Consider the following 6,913-nt stretch of genomic DNA (forward strand, 5'->3'; position numbering starts at 1 on the left):
GACGTGGCTATGTACCTAAAAACATCCCGCCATTGTGTTATTGTTTTATTATAAATTTGAAAATACTTTGAACGACAAAATTAATTCATATCACTTCCTGCGTGACCTTACATTTTGACCTCAAACACGCGACTACACTAGAGTTGATGTGAACCTGATGAGTCTTATGTAGACGAAACGCACGTCTGGCGTATTAAATTGAAATCCTGGTACCTTTTTTTCAATCCGTTATGGGTTGATTAAAAATACTTATATGATTAATCAATGAATGTTGTTAAATTTGATAAGATGCCTTTTTAGGATTCTTTTTGAATATTTGTTTGTTTTTGTTCTAATTGAGATTTGAGATTTTTAACATTTGAGTAGATTGACTGCGCCAAACGCAATTCTGATAAGCTGATAAATACTTGTTCACATTATCAGTAAAATACTTTTTTGTGTTCATATTTAATGTATATAAATAAAAAATAATAATATGGTAATTAGTTAAACAATTTGTTGGCAAACTTAAGAATGTTTTTCAAAGAAAGCATATAATGTCTTATGAATAAATAAGAAATAACACAAGCTGATGATATCAAATTGATAATTTTGGAATTAAAATTTTCATTTTACAATTGATGAATACTTCATAGTACTGTCCGATGAATATATTCCTTTTATAAACTGTTGGATTATCTCCCTTTTCACTCCTCACATCAGTATTGCTGTGTACTGGCAGCCTACACATTGACAGCTGACTATTCAAATCCATGGATAGTGGATATTTCAATTTACAAATAGAAAGTTTATATAAATAAATAAGAATAATCAAAGTTTCTAGCTAATGAAGCAATGACATTTTTATCTCCAGATCAGCAGAGTTGTGGAATCTTTCGATTTTTTTTTATATAATTAGACAAGTTTCTAAGGTCCTATGTTATTTTCAGTTGAATACTTGCAACCATGATATTATTAAGGCCGTTAGAAGGGCAACAATGTGACGCAGGTACCCTGAGGAGACGCCCTACCAGGGGCGTAGATATCATGTGATTATTTATATTTTGATGAACCATCTTGAGCTAACGCAAGTACCGTTCTATTGCTTGCTATGTGGATATAAGACAACTAAAGGCCCACATAAATTTCCATCGGAAACACTTCGAACAAAAGGCAGAGGGAATGGTATAGCTGTCTACATTTGAGGGCGATATTTACTGCTTTAGGAAATGTGAAAACCCATAACAGCCAAAGCCAGATCAGGATTTTCGGTTGATGGGAGATCGTAACAAAGGCACCAGAAACAGTCCAATAAGTTGCTCGTCTGGAGATATCACCTCCTCCTTTAATTTGACATCAATTGGGTCAAGATGCGTATTATGTTCGCCATAGGCCGTAATGGTAACGTTTTCCTCTGTTGCTCAGTCCATATCGGTAACTTGTATATGTATGACGGCTCGTTTCGAAGCTGAGACATTTTCACATTGTGGTTAAATTTTCGGGGTACGAAGTGAGATTACTTACCGTAAATTAGCAAACCCGAGTATCCTTTTGTGATGCGGGTCCCTGGTGGTAAAAAATCCCATTTTTAACACAATAAGTTCTTTGAAAATTTAATACTTTGAACACATTTAATAGCTCCATAGTTTTTACACATTTATTCTGTGTCATACTTTCTAAATTAACACAAATGGTTCAGCCCAGTCATTTGTTTATCATAGAAATGTGTCAAAGATCACTACACAGAGATTTTTTGTTTACACGTGACTTTTGAACGTTTTATTTAATATAAAAATTGTTATATTTTTTGTTTTATGATTATATTATATATCAATATACAAATGTACTGAATAAGGAATGAGTAAAGACCTTATTCACATATTATTCACTTTTTCATGAAATGAAACATATGGTACATTTTATAACTTTTGCTAATTTTGTAATGATTCAAAGAAAACATAGATCTGTGAATTGAGTATTGATTATGTTTCAGGGGATGATATTTCAGCCTTAGATGGTCCAGTCCTGTTTTTTCACCAACTGAAAACAGCACATCCAACCACGAAGGGAAAGTTATCCAAGATTTAAAAGGTTAATATTTTGTTCAGTTCAAATATAAAAAATGTAAGCTAGCCTTAAACATTTTACTGTCGGTTTTCAAAATGAAACTATTGTTGAAATGGCTAAAACAGACAACTTTTAATTTTTTAACCGTGCAGGAATAAAGTGTCACCGGCCTGTGTGTGTTTTGTCCGAAACATAACAAAAATATTTTTACTTGAATGACTTTCTATTTTAATGGACAAATCTGGACGTTCTATGAAATAGATCACTCCTACTCTCATTGTATGCATTATTATGTGTAAAGGGTAAAAAACAATCTACTAACTAGAAAAAAACTTTATTTTGCATTTTTCAATGTACGACTTTTTTTTTAATGTAATAATCATATTTTGTTTTAATCTTTCAGTGTGTGATGATTGTGGCAAGACTTTCAGATCAATGTCTGAGCTCAGGGAGCACAAACATAGGGAACATGGATAATAAGGTTATACATATAGGCAGTGTAATCAAGGCTTAATGTCCAAACCATTATTTAAGTCACACATCCTGCAACATTGCCAGGTTAATAAATCGTACTATTTATTAACTTTGAAAAAAGAGTATGAATTAATGAGACAAAATCCCAATAAAAAAGAACATGCCTTAAAAAAGAGAATCATCCAGGAGGCGGCAGGTTGTCTTCAACATTGAGCAACAGCCCAATACATAGAAAGCATTTAGTCTACCGTTTAACTCTTACAATTTATAAAACTAAAACATTGACTTGTTCATTGATTTGACCTGGTATCTTGAAGCCATACATTTGACTAAAATTAAATCATATGGAACAACATCTTTTAGAGAAAAGTTCACACGGCAATTACATTTTTTTTTATTATTATTTCAGGAAAAACAGTTTAAATGCAAAGATTGTAAAATAGAATATGGACAAAAAAAGGACCTGGATAACCATATCACTGAACAGCATCGTGAAAATGTTTTTTCGTGTGAAAAATGCAGTCAAGCATTTGCTTATCAAAAGACCATAAGGAGACATGGATGTCGTGCACAGTGGCAACAGGATAGTTTGTGAGCTATGCACTGTGTCTTATAAATATAGAGCAAATTGTAATAGACACATGAAAACAAAACATCTGTAATTAATGTAATAAATACAATAAAACTATCTAACAAAACCAGAAATCTGCATTTCATTGATTCGGATAAAAGGTAAATTTCGTTGTCCATTTGTCCTATGTGGCAATTTTTTTTCTCATTTGTTTTATGATAGGATCAGCACCTTTGCTTGGTTTCCGAATGAAGAGATGCTTCCACTCTTTCTATTTGGTATCTTGTTGAACGATCAGCAACAAAGTTACAGCACTTAGAAAGGACATTGATAGGAACAAATATCTGTTAAGTTTAGTAAATTTTGTGTGAGCTTGTTCTCAACAAGAATATTAAAATAAGAAATATAGTTAATAGACGGATTACAGACGCTAAGTGAAGACAAAATCTCGCACACAGCTTGTAGGCTAGGGTTTAATAAAACAGTCGTTGAATGTTATACACCTGTGTGTTATTCTGTCTATCCGTTGTGTGAACAAAACAAACCGATATAAAAGGTTAAAATATCAAAAACCGGGTACCGCAGTAAACATTTTGCTATAAGACTTATCAATATAAAAACAAATATATGTGTGGCAAAGAAACACAAAAAACATCAAGACAAAACACATTACTAAACATGAAAGACAAGAAAACAAAAATGTATCATAGCACAATGTTGGGATGTTTAAGTACAGAGCAACATCATATGTAACAGAAAAAAAATCATAACAAAAGGACCATTAATTTAGCAAAAACGATAAACACATTTTTACAATAGTTCAATAAATCAAACACAATAATAGAATGTTTAAGTACAGAGCCACGTCAAATGGGGTTTCTCAAAACAATGACTTAGTTTTAGTTATATACCTATATAAAATGTAAAATCACTAAAACACTGACCTACGAAGAAAAATCAAAAAGGAAAGTCCCTAATCAAATGGCAAAAAAACCCAAACAAACCAAACACATCAAACGGATGGATAAATAAACACATCATAAATACCAGGATTAAATTTTGTATTTACCCCAGACGCGCGTGTTGTCTACAAAAGAATCATCAGTGACGCTCGTATCCAAAAAATTTAAAAGACCAAATAAAGTACGAAGTTTATTTTGATAGTGCCAATCAGCAAAATGTTTCGCTTAGTAGAATATGAGAAACATGTGCACCGACACATAATGAATCCTAGGACTAAGGACAGGAAACTTATCATTCAAGAAACCCATACAAGGTCAACAGTACCTACAAATAATAGAAGACACAACCAAGAACTCCACCTCTAACACCTGTTTTAACTAAATCTGTTATACTTATCTCTCTTTTATCAGAAATATCACCATGCAGTATTTCGTTGGGCCTGGAAGACCATGTTTGAAGTGAAGAGATGCTTCACTTGTCGCCTGTGGAAGAGATACTAGCAGCACCAACAACTGTACCATAACAACCTATTGTGACAGTCCAAACAAAAACACATATCATAAGGGATAGTAGGCACTTTGAGTTGCCTGAAGTGTATTGCCAAGTGGATATGGTTCCGAACGAAAAGACGGAATCTGCATTTTGCCTGATGGAACCGTTGATAAACTGACAGCCACTTGGATACAATATCCATCTTTCTGCATTTTAAAGGAAAAGGAAACACAGATGATACAAAAACAAATTGCTTCACAAACAGATGAGGATAGGCGGGTCGTGCAAGTAACATGAGCCACCCAGACAAGGAGAATTGTAGTTAAAGAGAAGTGTTTTATGTTGTTGTTTAATCTCTCTCGAAATATATATGATCATATATGTAAGACTCAAATCTATGGTTGGTTTCAAATCTTTGGTGGATTCCTAATCTATGGTAAATATTACGTAATGCCATCCCAAATCTATGGCGAAAATTTAACACTCCTAATCTATGGCAATTTTTTTTTTAAATTTTCTAATCATGACGTCATGCCGTCATGCCATCCCAAATCTATCGCAGATTTTTTACAACCTTAAATCTATGGTAAATTTTGTAAATTTCAGATTTATAGCGGATTTGTGTTAATTTAAAATCTATTGCAAATGTTGTGCAAATGGAAAACATTGAAGTACCTTGATACGACCAATTACTTGTCTTAAACACAATGTAAATAGATGACAACGTAAGAGAGTGTATAAACACTAGTGAAATATATATACTTGTATTTTTGTCCATCTGATAAGTTAAACCTTTTTCAACTAATGTTCATAGTTAGTTCTTATGTTGTACTGTTTTACCACTGTCCAAGGTTAGGGGAGGGTTGGGATCTCGCTAACATGTTTAACCTCGCCACATTATGTATGTATGTGTCTGTCCCAAGTCAGGAGCCTGTAATTCGGTGGTTGTCGTTTCTTTATATGTTACATATTTGTTTTTCTTTCATTTTTATACATAAATAAGGCCTTGAGTTTTCTCGTTTGAATTGATTTTCATTGTCATTTCGGGGCCTTTAATAGCGGACTATGCGGTATTGGCTTTGCTCATTGTTCAAGGCCGCACGTTTACCTATAGCTGTTATTTTTTGTGTAATTTTGGTCACTTTTCCATTGTCAGACTAAGTAAAACTTTGCTTATTTCAGTAGCACCTTTAGTTTTACATACTTGACCAAATGCAATTCTTGAAAAACAACCAACAATGTTACATATGTATTGAAATCCTTTATGAGGTGGCATTTTTTTTTAGGTCAATTTGCCATCTTGAATTCTGATAAGTTGCTGGTATAGGGCGTCTTGTTCTTTCTGTTTTTTGGTAGAGATATAGCACTTTTACATTGTTCAGTCCACGTACAGATCAAATAAAAGCTTCACATTTCCCCTTACAACTGGGATCTAATGTATGATTCTTGTTTACTAAGTTAATTAAGTTCTCCTTTGAAAGACATTTCCTATGAGGAGGAGATAGGTCAACACTTTTTTTATACTGATGATTTTTGCGGATCCCCATTTTGAATTTTTTGCTTTTAATTTGCAAATTGAGACTACCTTTGCATAGCCCCTCCAAAACGCTTCTGGATTAGGGTTCTTTGAAACTGGTTTCTTCTTTTCCTTCGCTAATAAAAAATCTTTTCTGTAGACTTTAGGGTTCATGCATTTTTCATTTTGTATTACTTTCTTTTATTAATTTTTATATGCTTGTTTCTTCATTGTCAGATTTCTCATTCGTTGTACTATTTTCCCCAGGAGGATTGTACCACCTGGTATTATTTTACCTGTATGTGCCAATAATTTTATCATTATCAATAACGGTGATATTTCCTAGTAGCGGTATGTCACTTATTATGCATGGTCCCATCATTTTAGTTATTATCAATGTCTCGGCTTTTTCCATTTTTTTTCCAAAATAAAATCTCTCTTTTTCAATGCACTGTTCACAGCTTTGTACTTTTTGTCAAATAGTATCTTCTGTCTCTCTTGTTGTTTGTGTAACCCCATCAACTATTTCGATGGGAATAGTGGTAATTATTTCGCCTACTTTTGCAATTTCATCAGAGGTAATTTCTTTGACTGATTCCAACATATTTTCATTTGGACTAAATGAATTTCTCCATTCCAACGCATAAGGTAAAATGGTGAATCCTCGGTACTTGCTTGCCTTGATGTATTGTAGGCGATGGTACATTTTTGTACACATTTTCCCCATCTATTACTGGCTTTTTCTTCAAACAGTTTTATTTAACATTGACTTTAACGTTCGATTGTATCGCTCACATTTTCAGTTAGACTGTGGTTGGAAAGTAGTTATATGGTTGTGTTTATATTCTTAC

Source organism: Mytilus edulis, unplaced genomic scaffold, assembly GCF_963676685.1.
Source record: "Mytilus edulis unplaced genomic scaffold, xbMytEdul2.2 SCAFFOLD_168, whole genome shotgun sequence".
Classification (NCBI taxonomy): domain Eukaryota; kingdom Metazoa; phylum Mollusca; class Bivalvia; order Mytilida; family Mytilidae; genus Mytilus; species Mytilus edulis.